This window comes from Bufo bufo, chromosome 4 (genome assembly GCF_905171765.1).
Source record: "Bufo bufo chromosome 4, aBufBuf1.1, whole genome shotgun sequence".
In the NCBI taxonomy this organism is placed as follows: Eukaryota; Metazoa; Chordata; class Amphibia; order Anura; family Bufonidae; genus Bufo; species Bufo bufo.
This window is the reverse complement of record NC_053392.1, coordinates 504,057,362-504,084,256: the sequence shown is the minus strand read 5'-3', so window position 1 is coordinate 504,084,256 and position 26,895 is coordinate 504,057,362. Positions and strand designations below refer to the sequence as shown.

The 26,895-nt window shown below is 46.8% G+C and overlaps 1 protein-coding gene across 2 annotated transcripts in view; it reads right to left on the bottom strand.

The window, feature by feature from the left end:
• The window catches only part of ABHD12 (abhydrolase domain containing 12, lysophospholipase), a 112,515-nt gene that overhangs the window by 85,046 nt on the left and 574 nt on the right, over nucleotides 1-26,895 (bottom strand). The window lies entirely within an intron of this gene.

The following is a 26,895-nucleotide window of genomic DNA, read 5'->3' as shown; positions in this document are numbered from 1 at the left end:
AAAAAAAATCATGTTTTAGTGTCTCCATAGTCTAAGAGCCATAGTTTTTTCAGCTTTTGGGCGATTATCTTGAGTAGGGTCTCATTTTTTGCGGGATGAGATGACGGTTTGATTGGTACTATTTTGGCGTACATGCGACTTTTTTGATCACTTTTATTACTTTTTTTGGGAAGTAAGGTGGGCAAAATTTCAATTTTCTCATAGTTTTTATTTTTTTATTTTTATGGCGTTCACCGTGCGGGGAAAGTAACATGACCATTTTATAGATCAGGTCGTTACGGACGCGGCGATACCTAATATGTGTAGTTTATTTTATTTTTTTAATTTTTATTCAGTGATAAATGTTTTTTTTTTTATCTTAACTTTTTTCACTTTTTTTTACATTTTTGTGACCCAGACCCACTTGGTTCTTGAAGATCCAGTGGGTCTGGTGTCTGTATAATACAGTACAGAACAATATATATTGTTCTGTACTGTATTTTACTTACACTGAACAGATCTGTGCTTTTAGCATAGATCTGTTCAGCACCATGGACAGCAGGACGCCTGAGCAGGCGTCCTGTTGCCATGGGAACCCTCCCCGTCTGCTCAGAACTTCGCAGACGGGGAAGGGTAAGCACGGGGCTGAGGGGGGCTCTCTGGGGGCTCTCTCCCTCTCCATCGGGGGGCTGCAAAGCCACAGCAGCCCCCCGATGGAGAGGGAGGGAGCTCCCTGACCGATGACAGTTAACTTTTTCCATACAGCGGTCCGTACGGACTGCGGTATGGAAAGGGTTAAACGGCTGACATCTGCACAGATGTCAGCCGTTTATACCAGGGTGCCAGCAATGTGCTGGCACCCTGGTATACCCACTAGAAGCCAACGATCGTTCATGGGGAGGCGGGCGGGGGATCGCGATCCCGCCTGCCGCACCGCCCGCCTCCCGCAACGCCCCCACCGCCTGCGACACCCCCCCCGCACCACCCTCCGGCATAAAATCGTGCAGGGGTGCAGGGGGGGGGTGAAAAATAATGATTTTAGCCACTCTAAAGTTTCTGATCCCCGCGGTCAGGGACCGCGGCGATCAGAAACTGCAAAAAGCGCAGCAAACCGCAGGTCTGAATTGACCTGCGGTTTGCTGCGATCGCCGATACGGGGGGGTCAAATGACCCCCCCCTGCATTGTTACGGGATGCCGGCTGAATGATTTCAGCCGAAATCCCGTTCCAATTAACCCCTGGGGCGCCGGAATACAGATTTTAAGTCAGGACGTACCGGTACGTCCTCGGTCCTTAAGGACTCGGGAAATAGGGCGTACCGGTACGTCCTAGGTCCTTAAGGACTCGGGAAATAGGGCGTACCGGTACGTCCTAGGTCCTTAAGGGGTTAATGAGGGTGACTAATTGAGTAGAAGTGTCTAACCACTCTGTGGGAGCCAGAACTCTTAATGGTTGGTAGGGGTTCAAATACTTATTTCACTCAATGAAATGCAAATCAGTTGCTATCTTTTATTTAAAGTTATTTTTTCGATTTTCCTTTTGATGTGCTATCTGCCACTGTTACAATAAACCTACCATTGAAATGATACTGTTCTGAGACTTTTCATTTCTTTGTCATTGGACAAACTTACAAAATCAGTGAGGGGTCAAATAATTATTTCCGCCACTGTATATAAAGATATAAGAATATAAATTTCAGAAATATATGGGTACAATGTCAGAGATATATTTAATAGAGTATGGGTAAGATATCATTGGTTTCTTTGGATTATAAATTACTTCTATGTTCCTATCTAAACTGGGGCGCTATATATAGGGTATAGAGAGTAGACACGGACCATTCATCTTTTCTATTTATGGATTATATCTTCTCACTGTGGTTTCTGTTTATTCAAAGGAAGCATATATGGGATGGGGGCATTGAAGTAATTTATAATCCAAAGAAACCAATTATATCTTACCTATACTCTATTAAATATATCTCTGACAATGTATTGTACCCATATATTTCTGAAATTTATATTCTTATATCTTTATATAATTTTTATACTTTTTATGTATGTTTATGTATTTTTATCTTTATTTTTGAGACGAGTCATAATACAAAAATATTATATTGGACAGATAGATAAGATGAATTCAGCAGCAAAAGAACAAAAAACGCATGGAAACCGCAACCTAATTGCAAAGGAATCACAAATGAACTGCAATATATGAACACGCTCGCCCAAATCCATTTCTGCTTTTTCAATTAAGAATCCAGAAGAACTGCCTGCCCCATCTGTCTCCAACTAAGGATATAAAATTTGGGAGATGATATTTCAATCGAGTGTAAAGCCATACTCCGAAACGCGTCTGGTGACTTAGACACTTGTATACCTTATACCTTATGCCGATGTGGTAAATATTTATGAAGTTATGAGGAAGCGCTTCCATAAGATAGAACTCTAAAAACCCTGCCCGCAGAGACTGACAGAGAGCACGTGGGACGCTGAAGGGGAGTTAGATCTGTACAGGCGGCATCGGACCACGAAAACACCAGGACAGGTAACGGTGATCAGTACATATGTGCCACGTGGGACGCCACTGTAGGCTCGCATAATTACCTGATCGCAAATATCAGTAAATAAGTGAAAGACTGTTCCCTTATTGTAATATCCCTGTGGGCGTCCATAGACGGGCAGCGCCTATATTGGACATAAAGTAACCTCTCCGTAACGGCATCTTACATTATAAGACCGTGACCGCATAATAATGTATTAGGACAAACCTGACATCATCTGCAATGCTACATCCATCCATAACGGAGACCTACAAAACCAAGCACCGCTCTTTTGTTATTTAAAGGAAATACAAACCTTTGTTATCCTCTTTAGGAATTGGATTGGGGGATCAGTGTTTTCTATGATCGATTTTATATATTTTTATATTTTTTATCTGGCATAAGGACTATAAGCACACAGATTGTCTCTATCTACCAACTTCTTAACAATTACTATGTAATGTTTATGCTGGAAAACCATTATACATATCATTAACTTTTAATCATTGGTTTTTAAATCATTGATATTTGAAGTCCTAGATCCAAAGCTATAAAATTCCAGTTTCTATACAGTGCACCACGTCCAGTAACATTGTATGTCCACCTAGGTGTGTGTTTTTACATACGGTAGTTATGTTTCCTACATAGTTGCTTTTTAGATTTGTCCTTTAATAAAACTCGAGTTCCTTTCACATTGATTCCAGGTGTTAGAGCGCCTATCTACTTCCATGTTATTACTATTTGTTGATTAGGGTGTATCAAGAGATTAGAGCACCTTACCATAACGACAAAGGCGTGAGCAGTCCTCCACCTCTTTAACTACATGTGACATCACAGTACATCAGTCACATGGCCTAGTTGCAGCTCAGCTCCATTCAAGTCAATGCGGCTGAGCTGCAATACCAAGCACAGCCACAATACAGTGTACGGCGCTGTGCTTGGAAAGCTGCCGGGAGCCGGCTGCACTCACCAGAGCTCCAGTCAGCACGGTGGCTCCCTTAAACAGCTATTCGGGAAGGGGGGGGAAGGGGGGGGGGGGGTGGAGCTCAGACCCCACTGATGTGATAATGATGATCCTGAGGATAACCCCTTTAAATTTGTCTACATGATGAATGCCATTTGCTGAAGTGAGACAACCCCTTTAAAGGTCATAAACAACATTTAATCGACAGGATAGGTGATAAATGTATTACTTCTGGAGGTCCAACCACTGGGACCCCCGCCAATCACTAGAATAATCTCTGAACGCGCTATGCCACCACTGCTCCATTAACTGTTTATGGGAATGATGGAGATAGCCATAGGCTGTACTCTGCTGTCTCCGTCAGCCCCATAGAGCAGGCATGGAGCAGTGGTCACGCATGTCCACCACCGTTCCGTTCACACAAGGGACTTTGGGACCCTGTTCCCATGATAGAGTCCCCCAGCGATCTTCCATTTATCACCTATCCACAGGCCACTGTTTAAGGGAAAACCCCTTTAAAATTCACGCCTTAGACTTTTGACCTGCGTAGCCAGAAGATCGCCCACTTTGTAATGTCCTTCTGTTTTACAGTAGGTGGTACAGTAAGCCGTATATCTAGTTTGTACAAAGATAAATTCATGCATTCGTGGACTGGCAGCTGATGATATACATGCTCTTTGAATCATGTAATATCATGGTTCTCAGCCACAGCAAGCAAGCAGAGTTATTACAGGCCTTAAGAAGCCTAATGAACGTGTGCGACCTCTTATGTAGTTTCATCCTCTATATCTGGTAGTAAACCTCATTATCAGGCCTGACATTGTTTTCCCCAAAATCAAAGCTGTTTACCGAGACTGCGGAGGAATGCAGTGCAGTAAAGAGGTTAATCTGGTCTAGCGAGGACGTCTTTTCTTCCTATATAGGGCTGAAGATAACCAGGAGGAAATTAAAGTCAGAAGCATTATTACGAGGGCAGACATGTCTGAGCCTGTCTTTTTCAATAAACGAAACAACTGACGCAGTGCCACCACCCGCTATATGGCAACAGATAAGAGGGGTGTGCTTTTTTTAAAGGGAATGTGTCCCCAGAAAATGACCTACACCTTTTTATGTTTTACATATTTTTAAAGAATTTTTGAGGAGGTTATTTTTAAATTTTCCATGTCACTTACTTTTTATATATGGACAAAAACCATAAAATCCTGCAGTTTTCGCACTGGCCACTAAGCCTAATAATTTCCAAGCCATTTCTTGGTCTGTACTGATCAGATTACTGCAGTTATCTGCCTATCTGTCGTGCTAATCCTGCCTGTAATGATATCACCTCTGTGTATAGATAACACAAGATCCATCACCGATAATCGATAGTCAAAGTTCATCAGCTCCCTCCTGACCTCTGCACAGGGCACGGAGCATGCCTAGAAAACCTCCCATAGAAGTCAATGATGTCCCCTCCTGACCATTTTGTTTATGGACCATGGGGCTGCCGTATAGCAATTTTCTAAATGCTGTTAAGAACAGCTCAGGTAAGATTGCCAACCCCACCCATCAGATTGGTGGGGGTCCTACTGCTTGAACCCACACCGATCACGAAAACAGGGGACCCATACTCCCTGCAGGCCCCCTGCTGCTCCCCTGAACTGACCAGAGCGGCGCCCGCTCCATTCATTTCTATGGGAGTTGCAGAGACAGATAAGTACAGCTCTCGGCTATCCCCAAAAACTCCCATAGAAATTAAAGGAGCGGCCGCGCTCATGTGCGACCGGCCGCTCTGGTCATTTCCGGGGCGCAGCAGGGGGCACGGGGCTCCCATTTTTGTGATTGGTGGGGGTCCCAGCAGTAGGACCCCCACCGATCTGATAGTCATCATCTATCCTGTGGATAGGGAATAACTTTTATCTACCAGAATACCCCTTTAAAACTTTGTTCACAACACAGAATGTGGACTTGAAAATCAGTAGCATGCCAAGGAACCTGCATAGGGAACCTGTCATTATGTAGATGTAGCCCTTACAGAGCACAATGTGATTCCTGAGATCATCACTTAAAAGAATGGCTCATGTTTTTAATTTAAAAAGGAATCTTAACCTGTTCCAGACATAGGGCGTACAGGTATGCCCTGATGTCCTGGTACTTAAAGGATAACTGTCATATTTTTTATTTTTTTTTACTAAAGTGTAGGGCAAGTGATAGGTAACAATTTTGCAATAGACTTTATTTAGGCAAAACATTTAATTTTTGGTAGAAAACTGTAGCTGAAATGGCCCTTAGCAGCACTCTTCAAATGTGGGTTGATAAGGGCCATCCGTCTACTATTAGAAAAGGGCAGACGGGCTGTGCAGACGCTGTGCTTCAGCCTCCCGTGCTTCCCTGGGAGACAGAAGGCAGGGCACAGGAGTCTTAGGAGTTAAAACTACATTTATATTCCCCCTTTCTATGCAATCTAATGCTCCGTTACATTCACTGACCTGCGATCCCTGTGATAATAATTCATGAAGCAGCAGCCGGCTCACTGCGCACAGTGCTTCTACTTCCGGCGGCTGCTTCATGAACTTATTGCAGCGCTGCATTGATCTCCTGACCCAGCACCCCCTTCTGACCCTCCACAGTGCCACTAAAAGGTATTTAGGGAATGGTTAGGTTAGGCAGCGATATTCAGGGAAAGTTTTTTGTTGCATCATCCTAAATCGGGTGTCTGGGGTCCACAGCACAACTGTGTGACCCTAGACCCCCCCCCCCCCCTTCCCCAGGGGTGCTGCAGCTTGCCCCCCTGCCCCCCCCCCCCCCCCAACTTTTTTTTAGGGCGCAAGAATTTTTTTTTTTCTTTTTTCTGCGTACACTGACTGTTAGCGCATCGCACACCCCACCGCTGATCAGCTTTGGATGGCTGATCAGCAAGATTTTATTTTTTTATTTTTTTTGGGGTCTGTTAGGTTTAGGGTAAGTTCGTGAACACCCGTGCCCCTACACACACCAAATAAAGTTTAACACGCACACACTCCCCTATGGTCCGCCGTATGTTCTCGGCCGAGGAGGCATACGCCCAGCTTGCCTCCGAGTCCGAGAACCCCAGTGAGGACGAGAATGACCCCACTTTCCTTTTGTCATCCGCGTCCTCCTCATCATCTAGCGATGATGATGAGCCCCCAAGGCGGCAGAGACGCCGCCAGGCGGAGCAAGGGGACCGCCATGCTAGGGACCCTGTGGCCCACACTAGTAAGAGCAGCTCTGGGGCTCGTACTAGTTTTCCGGCCCACCAGATCAGTCCACCTGAGCCCCCTGCCGGTGAACTTGTCTGGTGTACCCCAGAGCATTTTGAGCCCGCGATTCCTGATTTTGTAGGCCAACCAGGAATCCAGATTTCCACAGTGGGCTTCACTGAATATGACTATTTTAGTCTTTTTTTTCAGTGACCACTTTGTAAATCTGATGGTGGAGCAAACAAATCTGTACGCCCAACAGTTCATTGCTCAACACCCGGGCTTCTTTTTGGCTAGGGCCGGTGGCTGGACTCCGGTCAGTGCAGCCGAGATGAGGACGTTTTGGGGCCGCGTGCTGCACATGGGCCTAGTCAAGAAACCTAGTGTCAGGCATTACTGGAGTGGGGACATCCTCTACCAGACCCCACTTTAGAGTACGCCATGACACGAACCCGGTTTGAGGCCATCCAGAAATGCCTGCATTATGCAGATAATGCAGCATGTCCCCCCCAAGTTGATCCTGCCTATACAAAATCAGGCCGGTCATCAATCACTTTGGGGCCAAATTTGTGCAGGCCGATGTACCTGGAAGGTAGGTCGCGGTTGATGAGTCTCTCATTGCTTTCAAGGGGAGACTCATTTTCCCCCAGTATGTTCCCTCAAAGTGGGCGAGGTATGGCGTGAAGCTGTACAAACTTTGTGAGAGTACCTCAGGGTACACTTACAAGTTTCGTGTGTACGAGGGGCGAGATTCCTGTATTAAACCCCCAGAATGTCCCCCCACTCTGGGTGTTAGCAGGAAACTTGTGTGGGACCTTATGCACCCACTGCTAGATAAGGGTTACCACCTGTACGTGGATAACTTTTATACTAGTATCCCCTTGCTCCAGTCCCTTGCTGCCAGATCCACGTCCGCTTGTGGGACAGTGCAGAAAAATCAACGCGGCCTCCCTACCCACCCCCTCCAGGTACCTATCCCCAGGGGTGCGACCCGTGCCCTTACCAGTGGAAACCTGTTGCTGGTCAGATATAAGGACAAGAGGGATGTCCTTGTACTGTCCACATACTGTCCACAATTCACGGTAAACGGCATCACCCCTGTCCCTGTGCGAGGTACCGCGGCAACGGTCCTCAAGCCCGATTGTATCGTGGACTACAATCGGTATATGGGAGGAGTTGATCTCTCTGATCAAGTCCTCAAGCCATATAACGCCATGCGCAAAACCCGGGCATGGTACAAAAAAGTTGCGGTCTACTTGGTACAGGTTGCCATGTACATCTCTTTTGTGCTGTCCCGGAGCGCTGGCAACACAGGGAGATTCCTGCAGTTCTATGAGGCATTCCTCAAGGCCCTGATCTTTTCTGACCAGGAAAGAGCAGGCCGGAGTACCTCGGGAACTGGAGGCGCCCGGATCGTCCCTGACCAACACTTTCCAGGTGTGGTCCCCCATACTGGAAAGAAGGGACGGATCCAAAAAAGTGCAGAGTGTGTCACAGGAGGGGGATACGGAAGGACACCACTACTCAGTGTGACACGTGCCCCGATAATCCGGGCCTCTGCATTGACTGTTGCTTCAGGGAGTACCACACTTCCATGGAGTACTAAATTTATATTCCCCTTCCCCAATTTAGCCACTGACAATCTGATAAAAAAATTATGGTTCTCAGACTTGAGACACTAAAACTAAAAAAAATGTTTTTCAAAAATATTATTTAGTAAAACTAAAATAAATTTAAAAAAAGTTGACATATTAGGTATCGCCATGTCCGTAAGAATCTGCTCTATAAAAATACCCCATGACCTAACCCCTCAGATGAACATGGTCAAAATAAATAAATAAAAACAGTGCAAAAAAAAGGTATTTTTTTTTTCACCTTACATCATAAAAATTGTAATAGCAACTTAGCAAGCCATCAAAAAGTCATATGCCCCCCCCAAAATAGTGCCAATAAAACAGTCCTCTCATCCCACAAAAAATGAGCCCCTACCTAAGATAATCGGCTAAAAAAAAAAAAAAAAAACTGACTCAGACTATTGAGATACAAAAATTTTTTTTTTGTTTATAAAAAGATAATATAGTGTAAAACATAAATAAATAAATAAAAAAAGTAGACATATTGGGTATCGCCGCGTCCATAAGAATCTGCTCTATAAAAATACCCCATGACCTAACCCCTCAGATGAACACGGTCAAAATTTTTTAATACAAACGGTGCCAAAACAGCTATTTTTTTGGAAATTTTCCATTTTAATCAGTTTTTTTCCAGTGACAAAGAAAGGGTTAACAGCCAAACAAAACCTTATATTTATTACCCTGATTCTGCAGTTTACAGAAACACCCCATATGTGGTTGTAAACTGCTGTATGACCAAACAGCAGGGCGCAGAAGGAAAAGAGCGCCATATGGTTTCTGGAAGGCAGATTTTGATGGCCTTTTTTTTTTTGGCACCATGTCCCATTTGAAGCCCCCCTGATGCACCCCTAGGAGTAGAAACTCCATAAAAAGCGACCCCGTCTAAGAAACTACACCCCTCAAGGTATTCAAAACTGATTTTACTAACTTTATTAACCCTTTAGGTGTTCCTCAACAGTTTATGGCAAATGGAGATGACATTTCAGAATTTATATTTTTGGTAACCTTGCCTCACAAAAATGTAATATAGATAAATCAAAAATCATATGTACCCTAAAAATAGTCCCAACAAAACTGACACCTTATATCGTAGTTTCCAAAATAGGGTCACTTTTATGGAGTTTCTACTCTAGGGGTGCAACAGGGGGGCTTCAAATGGGACATGGTGTAAATAAACCAGTCCAGCAAAATCTGCCTTCCAAAAACCACACGCCGCACCTTTCCCTCTACGACCTACTGTGTGCCTGTACAGTAGTTTACGGCCACATATGGGGTGTTTCTGCAAACTACAGAATCGGGGCAATAAATATAGCATTTTGCTTGGCTGTTAACTCTTGCTTTGTTACTGGAAAAAATTAATTAAAATTGAAAATTTGCCCAAAAATTTAATTTCTTAAATTTCATCTCCATTTGCCAATAACTCTTGTGCAACACCTAAAGGGTTAACAAAGTTTGTAAAATCAGTTTTGAATACCTTGAGGGGTGTAGTTTATAGAATGGGGTCATTTTCGGTTGGTTTCTATTATGTAAGCCTCGCAAAGTGACTTTAGACCTGAACTGGTCCCTAAAAATTGGGTTTTTGAAAATTTCAGAAAAATTTCAAGATTTGCTTCTGAACTTCTAAGCCTTGTAACATCCCCAAAAAATAGAATATCATTCCCAAAATGATCCAAACATGAAGTAGACATATGGGGAATGTAAAGTAATAACTATTTTTGGAGGTATTACTATGTATTATAGCAGTAGAGAAATTGAAACTTGGAAATTAGCAAATTTTTCCAAATTTTTGGTAAATTTGGTATTTTTTTTCTGCAAAAAAAATTAACTTTTTTGACCCAATTTTAGCAGTGTCATGAAGTACAATATGTGATGAAAAAACAACCTCAGAACGGCCTGGGTAAGTAAAAGCGCTTTAAAGTTATCAGCACTTAAAGTGACACTGGTCAGATTTGCAAAAAATGGCCAAGTCCTTAAAGGGTTTCTACCACCTCATTTTGACCTAATTAGCTCAGACACTAGCGATCCGCTAGTGTCTGATCTACCTAACAATGCTATTCTCAGACCTGTGTGTGGATCCGTTTCACAAAAAAACAAACTTTTATTAATATGCTAATGAGCCTCTCGTGGCTATGGGGGCGTCTTTTCAGCACCTAGAGGCTCGGTCTACTCACATTGTATGCCGCCCCGCTCGTCCGTTAAGCCCGCCCATCTCCTCTTGAATGCCATCCTCCATCTGAGCCAGCGGACGAATTCTCGCGCCTGCGTGTCTGTATTCGGCGCAGGCGCAGTGAATGTCTGACCGCTCCCTGCACAGACATCTCCACTGCACCTGCGCCAATGACAGATATGTCTGTACAGGCAGCGGTCAGACATTCACTGCGCCTGTGCCGAATACAGACGTGCACGGCGCAGGCGCGAGAATTCGTCCGCTGGCTCAGATGGAGGATGGCATTCAAGAGGAGATGGGTGGGCTTAACGGACGAGCGGGGCGGCATACAATATGAGTAGACCGAGCCTCTAGGTGCTGAAAAGACGCCCCCATAGCACCGAGAGGCTCATTAGCATATTAATAAAAGTTCGTTTTTTTGTGAAACGGATCCACACACAGGTCTGAGAATAGCATTGTTAGGTAGATCAGACACTAGCGGATCGCTAGTGTCTGAGAGCTAATTAGGTCAAAATGAGGTAGTAGAAACCCTTTAAGGTGAAATAGGGGTGAGTCCTTAAGGTTAAATATGTAAAAATCAGGACATTTAAAGGGCGTTTACATCTTCGAGAGCTTTTCGGCCAGATCACATCATGTGCCGGACTTGCAGAAGGAAGCATATACTTACCAGCAGTGATGGCCAGTTCGCGGTGTTCGCCAGCGAACACATGCGGGCTGCCATCTTGACTCACAAAACCGGCGATGCACAGGTAAGCCCTTACCTGCGCCACGAGCCGGTCTGAAGTCAAATGCGGTCACCGGGAGCAGGCAGTTCCGAGAACAGCCGCTGGGGGCCTTCATCGGGCTGTTCTCGGAACTGCCTGCTCCCGGTGACCGCATTTGTTTCAGACCGGCTTCCGGCACAGGTAAGGGCTTATCTGTGCATCGCCGGACTTGAGAGTCAAGATGGCAGCCCGCATGTGTTCGCTGGCGAACACTGCGAACTGGCCATCACTGCTTACCAGCTCCCAACTGATGACTTCCAGCTCCTTCACTCCCCCGCAGCTGCACTTAGGTTCCCACATGTCAATGTCTGGTTTGACGGCTGCTGCAGCCAATGACTGGCCACAGCAGTGATGTATCCCCCTCACATCAGGTGACCCACTGATGTGGGGTGTTGACACTTAAGGACCAAAATGTGGCAGCAGAGGAGCCAGAACTCAGTGGCAGGGAGCAAGTAAGTATGTTTCTCTCTGCAGATCTGGCCACGTGGGGAGGTGTGCCCAAAAGACCCCTGAAGATGAAAAATCCCTTTAAGCCCCACTTACTGAGCCACCAGGAGACTCCCTCAAACAATTAGAATGCCCACAAATAGCCCACTTGGGTCCAGAAAAAAAAACTGAAGTTACTCAGTTTCCGTATTTCCGTTCCGCAAAAAAATAGAACATGTCCTATTATTGTCAGCATTACAGACAAGGATAGTACTGTTCTATTAGGGGCCAGCTGTTCCAGTCCGCAAAATACGTAATGCACACGGATGTCATCCATATTTTTTGCGGATCCGTTTTTTGCGGACCGCAAAATACATACGGTCATTTGCAAGAGGCCTCAGGGTCCATTCACACGTCCGCAAGTGTTTTGCAGAACGGAAGTGCAGATGCGGACAGCACACTGTGTGCTGTCCGAATCTTTTCTGGCCCTATTGAAAATGAATGGGTTCGGATCCGTTCCGCAATGTTGAGGAACGGATCTAGATCCATTTTGCGGACGTGTGAATGGACCCTTATACTGTCAGAATCAGGACTGATGGTGAGCATGCAATAAGACTAGTGTTATGGGAGAGGCAGACAGAGTGTTATCTGTGTGTACTGTTGCTATTCTAGGTTATTCAGACCTCCAGCATTCCAGTAGAGCAGTCATTAAAGCGAATATCCAGTAATGTACATATAGGTTGGGGAATGTGGCCAGCTGCGGATCCCTTTATATATATTTTTCGGACTATTATGGAAACAGTCATCGAGCATGCAGGTGGCACAGGGAGCGATGAGGGAAGCGCTGCACTGGCTCTACTTACCCTCCCTGGTCGTCTTTTAGGCCCCACTCGACACGGTGTCTTGACTGCGTACAGCGTCAGGATGTAGCGCATGTAGGCGCGCTTTATGACCGTGATGCTGTGTGACATCAGGTCACAGTGCAGCGGGGGCTGGAAGACGACCAGGGAGCGGTCCTGGATGTGCAGAGTGCCAGCACCGTCCATCGTCTGATATGAGGCTGATGGGGGTCGATCTGGGGCTGATGGAGCTTAGAGGGTCTTATGAGGGTCTGATAGAGCTTAGGATTCTGATTTTGAGGTCTGGTAAAAAAAAAAATCAAAATCTTATTTTACTGCTCTAAATCCTACGTGCGCCTTATAGGCTGAAAACTACAGTACACTATATTGATAAAAGTATTAGGACACACCTTTTAATCCTTCATAATTCAGGTGTTTCATTCAATCCCGTTACCACAGGTGTATAAAATCCAGCCCCTGTCCATGTAGTCTGCCTGTACAAACATTTGTTAAAGAATGGGTCATTCTAAAGAGCTCCGTAAATTTGAGTGTGATCCTGTAATAGGATAGGCACGCCGACTCTGGAGCAGTGGAAACACGTTCTGTGGAGTGGTGAGTCACGCTTCTCTATCTGGAAGTCAGAGGTTCGATTTTGGGTTTGGTGAATGCCAGGAGAACGTTACCCGCCTGACTACACTTGGCAATCCTAGTGCGCAGGTGCGGGATCTGGCAGAGGAACGGGGAGGATTGTGGAGGCAGCGCTGAGCTGTAGAAGGCGGCGCTGAAAACAGGGAAGGCGGCGCTGGGCACCAAACGGCGAGGAGTGCGGCCGGGCACCCTGTATTAACGGACCTCCCCTTGGGCACCTTAAGTAAGTGATTGACAGGTTATAAAAACCTGTTTTTGGGGCAAATAGAGCCACAGTGAGGTTTAATAAGGCCGGCTTAGGATTCTTCTTATAAGTCTGGACATGAGCATATGTTTAGGTTAGACGGGTTAAATCTGATGACAGAATCCCTTTAAAGGGGTTCTGCACTTTCATTTAACTGATGATCTATCCTCTGGATAGATCATCAGCTTCTGATCGGCGGGGGTCCGACACCTGGGACCCCTGCCGATCAGCTGTTTGATAAGGCAGCGGCGCTCCAGCAGTGCCGCGGCCTTCTCACTGTTTACCGCTGGCCCAGTTATGTCACGACTAGTATCAACTAGCGTGGGCGGGGCCAAGCTCTGTTCACTTGAATGGAGCTTAGCCCCGCCCACGCTAGTTGATACTAGTTGTGACGTCAGTGGGGAGGCGGCCCGGCGGTAAACAGTGAGAAGGCCGCGGCGCTGCTGGAGCGCCGCTGCCTTCTCAAACAGCTGATCGGCGGGGGTCCCGGGTGTCGGACCCCCGCCGATCAGAAGCTGATGATCTATCCAGAGGATAGATCATCAGTTAAATGAAAGTGCAGAACCCCTTTAAGGTGAAGACACAGGAGCCGCGCCCATGCGATCACCATAGAAGCCTTGTTATTTAACCCCTTAAATGATGACAAAGTCCCCATCAGCACACCACCAACGTGACTGCAGGTTGTCAATGGGGGTGTAGGGGAACCAACAAAGGTCCCCAGCCTGCAATAGCTGTAAGCCCAATAGGCTGTGCCAGACCAAAGCGGACAGGCAATAATGCTCTGTCACCGTCCAGACGCCAGCACCCATTTTTCTACACCAGGTTTATTTGACGTGGGAGGAAAGGTAACTTGGGAACATGTAAAAACGGAGCTAGGTTATAGTATCCAAGAAACAAGGCGTCACACAAGTTACAAACTACTCCCAATGGACACACCTGTATACACACACGTAACTACAGATGTCTGGGTGCATACAAGAGCAAAGTCCTCACAGATCTACTAAATCCTATGTAAAATGTCTGGAGGCGTGGGCTAGTGGTGGAAAGAAATACAAAATTTCTTAACTAGAGTAGGCTGGGGTCGCTCCTATCACATCAGACGTGTTCACCACTAACGTGTTGCCTCCTGGCTAGGAGATGACTCCAGTTATGGGGTCAGTGTTGGGGGGGGGGGGGGGGGGGGGGTCGAGATCTACAGCAAGCATAGCGCCACACTAACAATGCCCCTTACAAGGAGTTGTTCCATTACAACAATTTATCCCCTACCCACAGGCCCCGCCGATCATGAGAATGGGGGCCTGCATTCCCAACAAGCGCCCAATACTGAGATGAATGCATGCTTGTCTGCCACTCTCTTTCAATTGCTCCAGAACTGGTGATTGACGGGGCCCGAACTGTTGTTGCCCTGTCAATTAAACACAGTAGCTGTAATCAGGGGCAGATTTGGCTTTTCTGGGGTTCCAAGAAAAGTTATGTCTGGGGGGCCCCATTGCACTGCTGAGTTCTGTCCCTTCACACCAATAGGCTCCGTACCCATCAGCTCTCTAAGATCCACCTCCATCGGCTTACTAAGCCCCAAGTGGCCAGCAGGGGTCTCTCTGATCTCTGGGGCCGAAGCATTTGCTTGGTTTGCATGGTGGTAATATCCGCCACTGGCTGTATTGAGATAACCCCTTAAAGGGTTATCCGTGTTCAGAGATAAACCTGGGTGCAACCCGATCTGCACTTATTCACCATTAATGGAGGTGCATCATGCAGGGAAAGGGCTGTTTATTTATATTTGGACACTGCTAGGCGGAGGCTTCCACCTAGCAGTAATCCTGGTGACGTCACTTGCTCTGATCGGCCGGCTTTAGCGCTGCCCTAGCATGTAAAATCAGGCTAGGGCAGCGCTAAAGACCGCCCATTAGTGCTGGTGACCTCACCGGGCTCACTGCTAGGTGGAAGCCTCCGCCTAGCTTCCCCATGGAAAGCCTGGTGTGTCACTGGATCTCAAGAAAATTCCCTTGCCCTGTGCGATTCAGGAGCATCGGAGCGTGAAAAGGTGAATGGTGAATGAGTGCAGATCAGGTTGTGTCCATGTACCAGCTCTGACAACCCCTTTAAAGCATTTTATAAAAGTTACACGGTTTTGTTCACGAGAGGATATAAAATAAAAAAACTGCACGTTGCGTCATTTCACTCATGCAACTAATTTTTAAAACTATTACGGAAATTTCACTGTAGCAGTTGTCAAATGAAATCAAAAAATGTGTTGCCACTTCAATAATTAGTGATGTGACACAAGCCTTAAAGGGGTTTTCCAGGGAGAAGCTTTTTTTTTTCTTTAAACAGGTGATGTATTAAAAAAAATTTAGTATAGCCACTGGGGTATTGTATTTGTATAGTGCCACCTGCTGTTTGTTTTTTTCCTTATTTCTCAGTCCACCTCACCAAGCTGGTCACACGTGCTCAGTTTAAATCTTCAACTGCCACCAGCAATATCTTCTCAACCGACAAGCAGGCGTCGCTTTGCAGAAGGAGGGTGGTTTCACTAGAAAGGAGGTTTGACCAAAACGGTCTCTCTGCGCCAAAAAATTAGCCAAAATTTCTGGACATTTTTGGAGCAATATCAAGCCAACTTGGTGGTGTAAACTTAGACTAGAAGATGCAACAGATCATCCGGCATCAACCACTGTGATAAATCTGGTGCAGTTTAGGACGGTCTGCCTACGTGTACACTGCCTTTCTTTTAGACACTATTATTACGGTATATCTGTTTTCTGCGGGAAGAGTTGGCATTTCATTGGTACCATTCTGAAGAACTTACAAGTTTTTGATCACTTTTCATTGCATTCTTTGGAAAGCAGGATAAAAATAACAGCTTTTCTGCAAAAAAAAATTTTTTTTTATTTTTTAATGGAATTCGAGTTCACTATTTTGGATAAATAACATGATAATTGTACAGTTTGGGTCATTACAGACACGGCAATAAAGATTATACGTGGGAGGGGAGGTATTTTCTTAGTTTCTTTTTTATTAAACTTCTTTTGTACATTTTTAAGTCGCACTAAGGGACTTAACACACATTTGCTTGATCGCTCATGCAGAGTGTTACTATTGTTAGTTATTTATTCAACAAACAAAGGATCCCTCAGGAGGTTGCGACGCTATATTTATTATACTGAATGATTAAAGGGAACCTGTCACCGGGATTTTGGTTATAGAGCTGAGGACATGGGTTGCAAGATGGCCGCTAGCACATCCGCAATACCCAGTCCCCATAGCTCTGTGTGCTTTTATTGTGTAAAAAAAACAGATTTGATACATATGCAAATTAACATAAGAGAGTCATATCTTACTTGTGTGACCAGAGAAGAGTCATATTTTCAAGCTCTGACTCATCTCAGGGTAATTTGCATATGTATCAAATCGTTTTATGTTACACAATAAAAGCACACAGAGCTATGGGGACTGGGTATTGCGGATGTGCTAGGGGCCATCTAGCAACCCATGTCCTCAGCTCTATACACAAAATCCTGGTGACAGGTTCCCTTTAAATGGTCACTCGGACCTTAGCATGACTTTTGCAGCCTCTCTGACTAGTAATCATAAAATTATATCTTTATTATTCACTCTTAAAAAACATATACTTCTTGGGAACTGACTTAAAGTTCCTCAGGGAGATCAGGGTTCGGGAGCTATCTCATGTTTATTATATGATGTATGTCCTGACTGGACTTCTCAGGGCGGGATATGACCACCCCTCGAGTCTCCAAACTCTGCAAATTCTCTATGTCTAACACTATCTAGATACAATTTCCCACTACAGGGTCCCTACCTCTAAATCCCTGAACTACACGTTTCGCCGTGTACTCGGCGTCTTCAGGGGATGACATGCAGGTAGTTAGCTCTACCAATCCCGGCTTCTGCGGAAGGGCGTCTGCTATAATACACTGCGTCGTACATTTACAGCAGACTGTACGAACCCCTTGGCAGCAGCAATCTACATATATACAAGAAATCATGTAGACCATTTATATTTAAAAATACACACACAATCTTTATTGATCATATACTATCAAAATACAATAAAAAGCACCACACAAAAAGATGGAAATTTGCAACAGCAGAGACACCTGGTGGCCACAAGATGCAACAGCGCCCCTGGATGAAGCAACAGTAAAACGTGTCTGGAGTGGGACACTACAAGTGGCCGGGGCCCGCTTTCTTCTGGCATGTTATTTTGACTTCCTTGTAATTTGTGAGGTGTCAGTTATTTTTAGCCTAATGATCCTCCGCGGTGTTCCGAATTTCCATCTTTTTGTGTGGCTATTTTTATAATATTTTTATAGTATTTGATCAATAAAGATATTGTTTACTTTTATTATAAATGATCTACATGATATTTTGGGGGATTTGGCGCCCATTGACTTAGGCCTCTTTTACACTACCGTATGGCTTTTTCAGTGTTTTGCGGTCCGTTTTTCACGGATCCGTTTTTCCATTTTTTCTTTCGGTTGTGTTTCCGTTTCATATTTCTGTTCTGTTTTTCCGTATGGCATATACAGTAATTACATAGAAAAAAAATTGGGCTGAGCATAACATTTTCAATAGATGGTTCCGCAAAAACGGAATGGATACGGAACACATACGGATGCATTTCCATTGAAATTGATGGTTCTGTATACGGAAAGCAAAAAACTGCCCGTAAACGGAAAAAAAACAAAAAAAAAAAAAACTGTCGTCTGAAAGAGGCCTTACAATCTTTTTCATACCGGATCCGGTTTGTTCAGCTGAAACGGATGCATTAACTGGAATGGATCCGTTTAATATCCTCTGACGGATCTCAAAACCGGAGAGCCACAACGCACAAGCTAAGCATGTATGTGTTTTCAGAGGGGAGAGAAGAAAGCCACTGCCAGACACCTCATCCTACTCTCCCCTGACAGTTGGGAGCCCCCCATACACACTACACAGTCCCTCTGACAACAGTCTAAAGGCTCATTCACACAACCGTATCCATTTTTGCAGTCCGCAAAACTCGGATACCAGCCGTGTGTGTTCTGCATTTTGCGGATCGGATCGTCTTTCTCCTGTGAAGAAATGTCTATCCTTGTAGGCATTACAGACAAGAATAGGACACGTTCTAGCTTTTTTTGCACAGCCACAGAACGGTAGGACTGATACGGACGGAAATATACTGTCGTGTGAATGGGCCCCAATGGTGCATTCACATGACTGCATTTTTGGTCTGCATCCGATCAGCATTTTTTGCGGGTCGGATGCGGATCCATTCACTTCAATGGGGCCGCAAAAAATGTGGACAGCAATAAAGATAGGACATGTCCTATTCTTGTCCGTTTTGCGGACAAGGATAGGCATTGTTACAATGGACTGCAAAAAAAATGGATGCAACACGAATGTTACAAGGTAGTCGTCCGTATTTTTTGCGGATCCATGTTTTGCGGACCTCAAAATACATACGGTTGTGTGAATGCACCCTAACATGTACAGAGGCACATGGCCATATTTTGGAGCTATGGGGCCTCAAGGAGGCAGAACAGCAGCATAAGGCTATTTTCACACTAGCGGCAGCCTTCTCCGACGGGGGAACAGCCTGCCGGATCCGTGCTGCCTCTAGTGCACCGTGCCGCCGGATCTGTTTTTTGCGGACCGCAAAATGCTGAAAAAGCCAGACGGTCGTGTGCAATGGGCCTAAAGCTGACTTTCCCTGCAAACATGACACACGAAACCAGAAGAGCAGCACCATGGGGGACACCATGCTTGAAATGAGGAGGTAATGCACAAAGATGTGGAATCAAGGTCACTTTACATGGACCGATCACTGGGTCAATTATCGTATCGGGGGTGAGCGTTTGTAGAAATGCTTGTTCCTGAGGCCTCGTTCACATTTCCACAGACATGGGCTACCCGCATTTTCTGCAGACAGCACCCGTTGATTTTAATGTTTGTTCACGCTTCCCATGGGTCAGGGAAGGAATATCATGGAGACATGCATAGTTTGGTCCATGATGCGGACCAGACACGTCCTCTGAAGTCTATGGGTCTGTGAAAAACCACTGACACCACACAGATGGCATTCGCGTTTGGTCCACTTTTCATGGACCACTGGTAGGAGACGCTCTGGAAATTAGTTTTCCGCTGAGCAGTGCCCGTGGAATATGGATGACAAACGGAGGACAAAAACGGACACACAGGCCAAACATGGATCCTTCACAGACATCTTCATGGATGAAACACAGACGCCAAACGGGCACAAAAAAATGTGAAGAGGCCTGAAAGCCGCCCTGTGTAGAGTCGCCTGTGATCACCCAATGAATGTGCAAGTGCTCGTTCACCGCATTATTGTGCTTTCTGGCGAGCCCGATAAATAACAGATCATCAGTATAAACATAAATCGGTATGAGGATGAACGATCACACTAGAAGGTTAATGCAGGTAAATGCAGCTCTCGCCCTAAGGCTACATGCACACGACCGTGTGCCCCCCATGGCCGTATTGCGGCCCGCATACAGCGGGTCCGCAATACACTGGCACCGGCCGTGTGCATTCCAAATCATGGATGCGGAACGGAGGCACGGATCGGAACCCCACGGAAGCACTACGGAGTGCTTCCATGGTGTTTCTGGCCGTGCCTCTGCACCGCAAAAAGTAGCGCATGCACTACTTTTTTGCCGTGCGGACCGTCGGATGCGGCTGCCCCACGGTCGGTGTTCGTGCATTGCGGCACTCAATTTGCGGGCCGCACACGTTCTTGTGCAGGAGGCCTAAATATGCAATACAGCATGATGACCTGTTAACAGTATGACTCTATCGCCATCTACCTTCTAAAAAATATACTGCAAAGAAATGCACATCTAACCATGCAAATGCTTTATACTAGGGATAAACAACTGCCACTCATAAAAGCCATCGCTGCATACAAGTCATTGTGGGACTGACACAGGTGTTGTGGTAACAAGAGGTAAAACATCTGCCTGCATCCACCTGAAAAACAGCTGTAAAATCATGACCACTAGGGGTCTCACTTCCAGTCATGACCACTAGGGGTCTCACTTCCATCTAAGTTGGAGTCCACTGCTTGTTGTCAGGAAAAATCTCTCCCTAGTAAGGCCTCTTTCACACGAGCGAGATTTCCGCACGGATGCAATGCGTAACGTGAACGCATTGCACCCGCACTGAATCCCTACCCATTCATTTCAATGGGGCTGTGCACATGAGCGGTGATTTTCAAGCATCACTTGTGCGTTGCATGAAAATCGCAGCATGCTCTATATTGTGCGTTTTCCACGCAACGCAGGCCCCATAGAAGTGAATGGGGCTGCTTGAAAATCGCAAGTGCGGATGCGGTGCGATTTTCACGCACGGTTGCTAGGAGATGATTGGGATGGGGACCCGATCATTATTTTCCCTTATAACATGGTTATAAGGGAAAATAATAGCATTCTTATAATAGCATTCTTAATAATACAGAATGCATAGTAAAATAGGGCTGGAGGGGTTAAAAAAATAACAATAATAATTTAACTCACCTCATCCACTTGTTCGCGCAGCCAGCATCTCTTCTGTCTTCTTCTTTCCTGTCCAGGAGGAAAAGGACCTGTGGTGACCTCACTGCGCTCATCACATGATCCATCACCATGGTGATGGATCATGTGATGAGCGCAGTGATGTCACCACAGGTCCTTTTCCTCAAATAAGAAGAAAGAAGAGAAGCGGGGCTGCGCGAACAAATGGATTAACCACTCCATCCTTATTTTACTAAGCATTCTGTATGAAGAATGCTATTATTTTCCCTTATAACCATGTTTTAAGGGAAAATAATAAAATCTACAGAACACCGATCCCAAGCCCGAACTTCTGTGAAGAAGTCCAGGTTCGGGTCTGGGTACCAAACATGCCGATTTTTCTCACGCACGTGGAAAACGCATTAAAACGCTTTGCACTCGCAGGGAAAAATCACGCATGTTCCCGCAACGCCCGTGTGAACCCAGCCTAAGGCCTCATGCACACGACCGTTTTTTTTTTGCAGTCCGCAAAAACGGGTTCCGTAGTTCCGTGATCCGTGTCCGTTTTTTCTTCCGTGGGTCTTCCTTGATTTTTGGAGGATCCACGGACATGAAAAGTGAAAAAAAAAAAATAAGTCAAGTTTGCATTGAAAATGATAGGAAAAATGGACACGGATCACGGACGCGGATGACTATCTTGTGTGCATCCGCGATTTTTCACGGACCCATTGACTTGAATGGGTCCGTGAAAAAAATAGTACAGGTCTTATTTTTTTTCACGGACTGGAAAAACGGATCACGGACGCGGAAGCCAAACGGTGCATTTTCCGATTTTTCCACGGACCCATTGAAAGTCAATGGGTCCGCGAAAAAAAGTGGAAAATGGAACAACGGCCGCGGATGCACACAACGGTCGTGTGCATGAGGCCTAAGGGTACTTTCACACTAGCGTTTTTCTAGCACTGAGTTCTGCCAAAAGAGCTCAATGCCGGAAAAGAACTGATCAGGTATATCCCCATGCATTCTGAATGGAGAGCAATCCGTTCAGGATGCATCAGGATGTCTTCAGTTCAGTCATTTTGACTAAGGCCTCCTGCACACGAACGTATTTTTTGCGGTCCGCAAAAACGGGTCCCGTTTTTCCGTGATCCGTGACCGTTTTTTCGTCCGTGGGTCTTCCTTGATTTTTGGAGGATCCACGGACATGAAAAAAAAGTCGTTTTGGTGTCCGCCTGGCCGTGCGGAGCCAAACGGATCCGTCCTGAATTACAATGCAAGTCAATGGGGACGGATCCGTTTGACGTTGACACAATATGGTGCCATTTCAAACGGATCCGTCCCCATTGACTTTCAATGTAAAGTCTGGAGTCCCTTTTATACCATTGGATCGGAGTTTTCTCCAATCCGATGGTATATTTTAACTTGAAGCGTCCCCATCACCATGGGAACGCCTCTATGTTAGAATATACTGTCGGATATGAGTTAGATCGTGAAACCTCATTTCCGACAGTATATTCTAACACAGAGGCGTTCCCATGGTGATGGGGACGCTTCTAGTTAGAATATACTACAAACTGTGTACATGACTGCCCCCTGCTGCCTAGCAGCATCCGATCTCTTACAGGGGGCTGTGATCAGCACAATTAACCCTTCAGGTGCCGCACCTGAAGGGTTTAATTGTGCTATCATATCCCCCTGTAAGAGATCAGGGCTGCCAGGCAGCAGGGGGCAGACCCCCCCCCTCCCCCCTCCCCAGTTTGAATATCATTGGTGGCCAGTGCGGCCCCCCCTTCCTCCCTCTATTGTAATAATTCCTTGGTGGCACAGTGTGCGCCCCCCCCCCCCCCCCCCCCCTTCCTCCCTCTATTGTAATAAATCGTTGGTGGCACAGTGTGCGCCCCCCCCCCCTTCCTCCCTCTATTGTAATAATTCGTTGGTGGCACAGTGTGCGCCCCCCCCCTTCCTCCCTCTATTGTAATCGTTGGTGGCACAGTGTGCGCCCCCCATTGGCCCCCCTCCCTCTATAGCATTAACAACATTGGTGGCCAGTGTGCGGCCTCCCATCTACCCTTCCCCCCCCCCCCCCCCCGATCATTACTAGCAATAGTACAATAGTAAAAGATTCATACTTACCTGGGAGCTGCGATGTCTGCTTCCGGCCGGGAGCTCCCCCTACTGGTAAGTGACAGTTCATTTAGCAATGACACTTACCAGTAGGTGGAGCTCCCGGCCGGACACGAACATCGCAGCAGCCGGTAAGTATGAATCTTCTACTATTGTACTATTGCTAAGTAACCATGGCAACCAGCGTCCTGGTTGCCATGGTTACCGATCGGAGCCCCAGCGATTAAACTGGGACTCCGATCGGAACTCCGCTGCCACCAATGATGGGGGGGGGGGGGGGAGATGGGAGGCCGCACACTGGCCACCAATGTTGTTAATGCTATAGAGGGAGGGGGGGCCGATGGGGGGCGCACACTGTGCCACCAACGAATTATTACAATAGAGGAAGGGGGGGGGGGCGCACACTGTGCCACCAACGAATAATTACAATAGAGGGAGGGGGGGTGGGGCCGCACTGGCCACCAATGATATTTAAACTGGGGAGGGGGGGGAGGGTCTGCCCCCTGCTGCCTGGCAGCCCTGATCTCTTATAGGGGGCCGTGATCAGCACAATTAACCCCTTCAGGTGCGGCACCTGAAGGGGTTAATTGTGCTGATCACGGCCCCCTGTAAGAGATCGGGTGCTGCCAGGCAGCAGGGGGCAGTCTTGTACAAAGTTTGTAGTGTATTCTAACTAGAAGCGTCCCCATCACCATGGGAACGCTTCTGTGTTAGAATATACTGTCGGTTCTGAGTTTTCACGAAGTGAAAACTCAGCTTTGAAAAAGCTTTTATGCAGACGGATCTTCGGATCCGTCTGTATAAAAACTAACCTACGGCCACGGATCACGGACACGGATGCCAATCTTGTGTGCATCCGTGTTCTTTCACGGACCCATTGACTTGAATGGGTCTGTTAACCGTTGGCCGTGAAAAAAATAGGACAGGTCATATTTTTTTCACGGCCAGTAAACACGGATCACGGATGCGGCTGCAAAACGGTGCATTTTCCGATTTTTCCACGGACCCATTGAAAGTCAATGGGTCCGCGAAAAAAAGCGGAAAACGGCACAACGGCCACGGGTGCACACAACGGTCGTGTGCAGGAGGCCTAATCAGGCAAAAGAGCAAACTGCAGCATGCTATGGTTTTATCTCCAGCCAAAAAAACTGAACACTTGCCTGATAGCCGGATCCGTCTTTTTTTTCCATAGGAATGTATTAGTGCCGGATCCGGCATTCAAAATACCGGAATACCGGATGCGCAGACCGAAATGCTGGATCCGTTTTGCCGGATGACACCGGAAAGATCCGGCAGGCAGTTCCGGCGACGGATCACTCTGCCGCAAGTGTGAAAGTAGCCTAAGGCCTCATGCACACGACCGTTGTTTTGGTCCGCATCCCAGCCGCAGTATTTGGGGCTTGGTTGTGGACCCATTCACTTCAATGGGGCCGCAAAAGATGCGGACAGCACACAGAGTTGCTCCGTTACGTGGTCTGCGAAAAAAATAAAACCTGTCCTATTCTTGTCCGTTTTGCGGACAAGAATAGGCAGTTATATTAATGGCCGTCCGCGCCGTTCCGCAAATTGCAGACCGCAAAACACACAACGGTCGTGTGCATGAGGCCTAATAGGGACTCAGAAGATGGCAAAGAGGAAGTGGTGCGTGTCAGAGCTAGCTGAGATCCTGATAAATGCTGCCACACTGCTTCTGAACATCACATGAGCCTCCTGTGTGTCTGTAAGTGTAATCTCCCCCTCCTTATGTGTTCTGTGAGCCCCGAAAATAAACCTAGTAGGAAGTAAGAGGAAAGACGCCACTTCAGTACAGTGATGGCAGATTTCATAGAAGGAACTACCCTGCTTCTGAGTGAAATGCATCTAGCTGTGCTAACGAAACAGGGAATAATATTACTGAAAAAGAAATTAGGGAAGCCCAAAAAAGACACATTCCTTCACAGTTATAATTGTACAAAGAAGCACAGCCATTATAAAAACTTATAAAAAAAAAAAAAAAAAAAAACTCAGGTACTTTAAACATACAATTATCAAGCAAGACTTAAAGGAAATCTGTCACATGGATTATCACAAATAAAGTGAAACTACCGCCATGTAGAACAGAACACCTCCTTCCCTGATGTATCTTTCATTCGGCGTTTCTTGTTTTCTATCTTGCGAAAATCAACTTTGTATGATATGCAAATTAGGCAGTAAGGTGCCCAGAGGGGCGTTATTTTCTTTCAACGGTGCCCAGGAACGCCCCCCTCCAGTGCCCAGGCCCGCCCTCCAGCAGAGCCCAAGCACACCTCTCCTGGGCTGAGACTCCACTCCCCCATCAGCGCCGTTAACACCACCCACGCTACGTCACTGACACAAGGTAACGCCGCCTACACTGGTCTTCAGCTCCTCTGAGAAATCTTGCGCATGCCCAGTGACACATTCGCGGCTGATGCCCTCAGCAGGGTATAAAGCGCGCAGGCAGTCTTCGGTACTGTGCGATATTTCTCGGCAAAGCTGAAGGCAAATTATTGTGCGTCAGTGATGTAGCGGAGGGGAGGCGGAAACGGCGCTGATGGGGGAGTGGAGTCTCAGCCCAGGAGAGGTGTGCTTGGGCTCTGCTGGAGGGCGGGCCCGGGCACTGGACGGGGGGCGTTCCTGGGCATCGTTGAAAGAAAAAAAACGCCCCTCTGGGCACCTTCTGCCTAATTTGCATATCATACAAAGATGATTTTCGCAAGACAGAAAACAAGAAACGCCGAATGAAAGTTACATCAGGGAAGGAGACGTTATGTTCTATATAGCGGTAGTTTCACTTTAGTGATAATCCATGTGACAGAAGAAGGGAGGGGGGCAACATGATCAAAATATTAAAGGGGTTGTGTCATCTCATACACGTAGGATATGCCCCCAACATAAGGTAGGAGTAGGTCCCACCTCTGAGACCCACTCCAATCTCCAGAACAGGCGCTCCCAAAGTGAATGAGACCGCGCATGCTCTCCATTCACTTCTATAAGAATTCCAAAAAATAGCCAAGCGAGCGCTCAATCCCACTGACTGGCGGAAAAAGCCGGTGCTCGGCAATGTTCGGAGCTCCCAGAGTGGTAAATGGAGGGGTCCGTGTGGGCATAGGGCGCTCTCCATTCACTTTAGGGGGCCGTTTGGGAGTTAGGAGTGGACGCCAGAGGTAGGACCAGCACCTAGAGATATGCCAACAATGTGCGAGATGGACCAATGGTAAGTGCCAGATCCTAGTAACAGCACCTGCCACGCAGTTCCCTCATAACAGCGCCAACCACACGTTTCCCCCATAACAGCGCCAACCACGCGTTTCCCCCATAACAGCGCCAACCACGCGTTTCCCCCATAACAGCGCCAACCACGCGTTTCCCCCATAACAGCGCCAACCACGCGTTTCCCCCATAACAGCGCCAACCACGCGTTTCCCCCATAACAGCGCCAACCACGCGTTTCCCCCATAGCAGCGCCAACCACGCGTTTCCCCCATAGCAGCGCCAACCACGCGTTTCCCCCATAGCAGCGCCAACCACGCGTTTCCCCCATAGCAGCGCCAACCACGCGTTTCCCCCATAGCAGCGCCAACCACGCGTTTCCCCTATAGCAGCGCCAACCACGCGTTTCCCCCATAGCAGCGCCAACCACGCATTTCCCCCATAGCAGCGCCAACCACGCGTTTCCCCATAGCAGCGCCAACCACGCGTTTCCCCCATAGCAGCGCCAACCACGCGTTTCCCCCATAGTAGCGCCAACCACGCGTTTCCCCCATAGTAGCGCCAACCACGCGTTTCCCCCATAGCAGCGCCAACCACGCGTTTCCCCATAGCAGCGCCAACCACGCGTTTCCCCATAGCAGCGC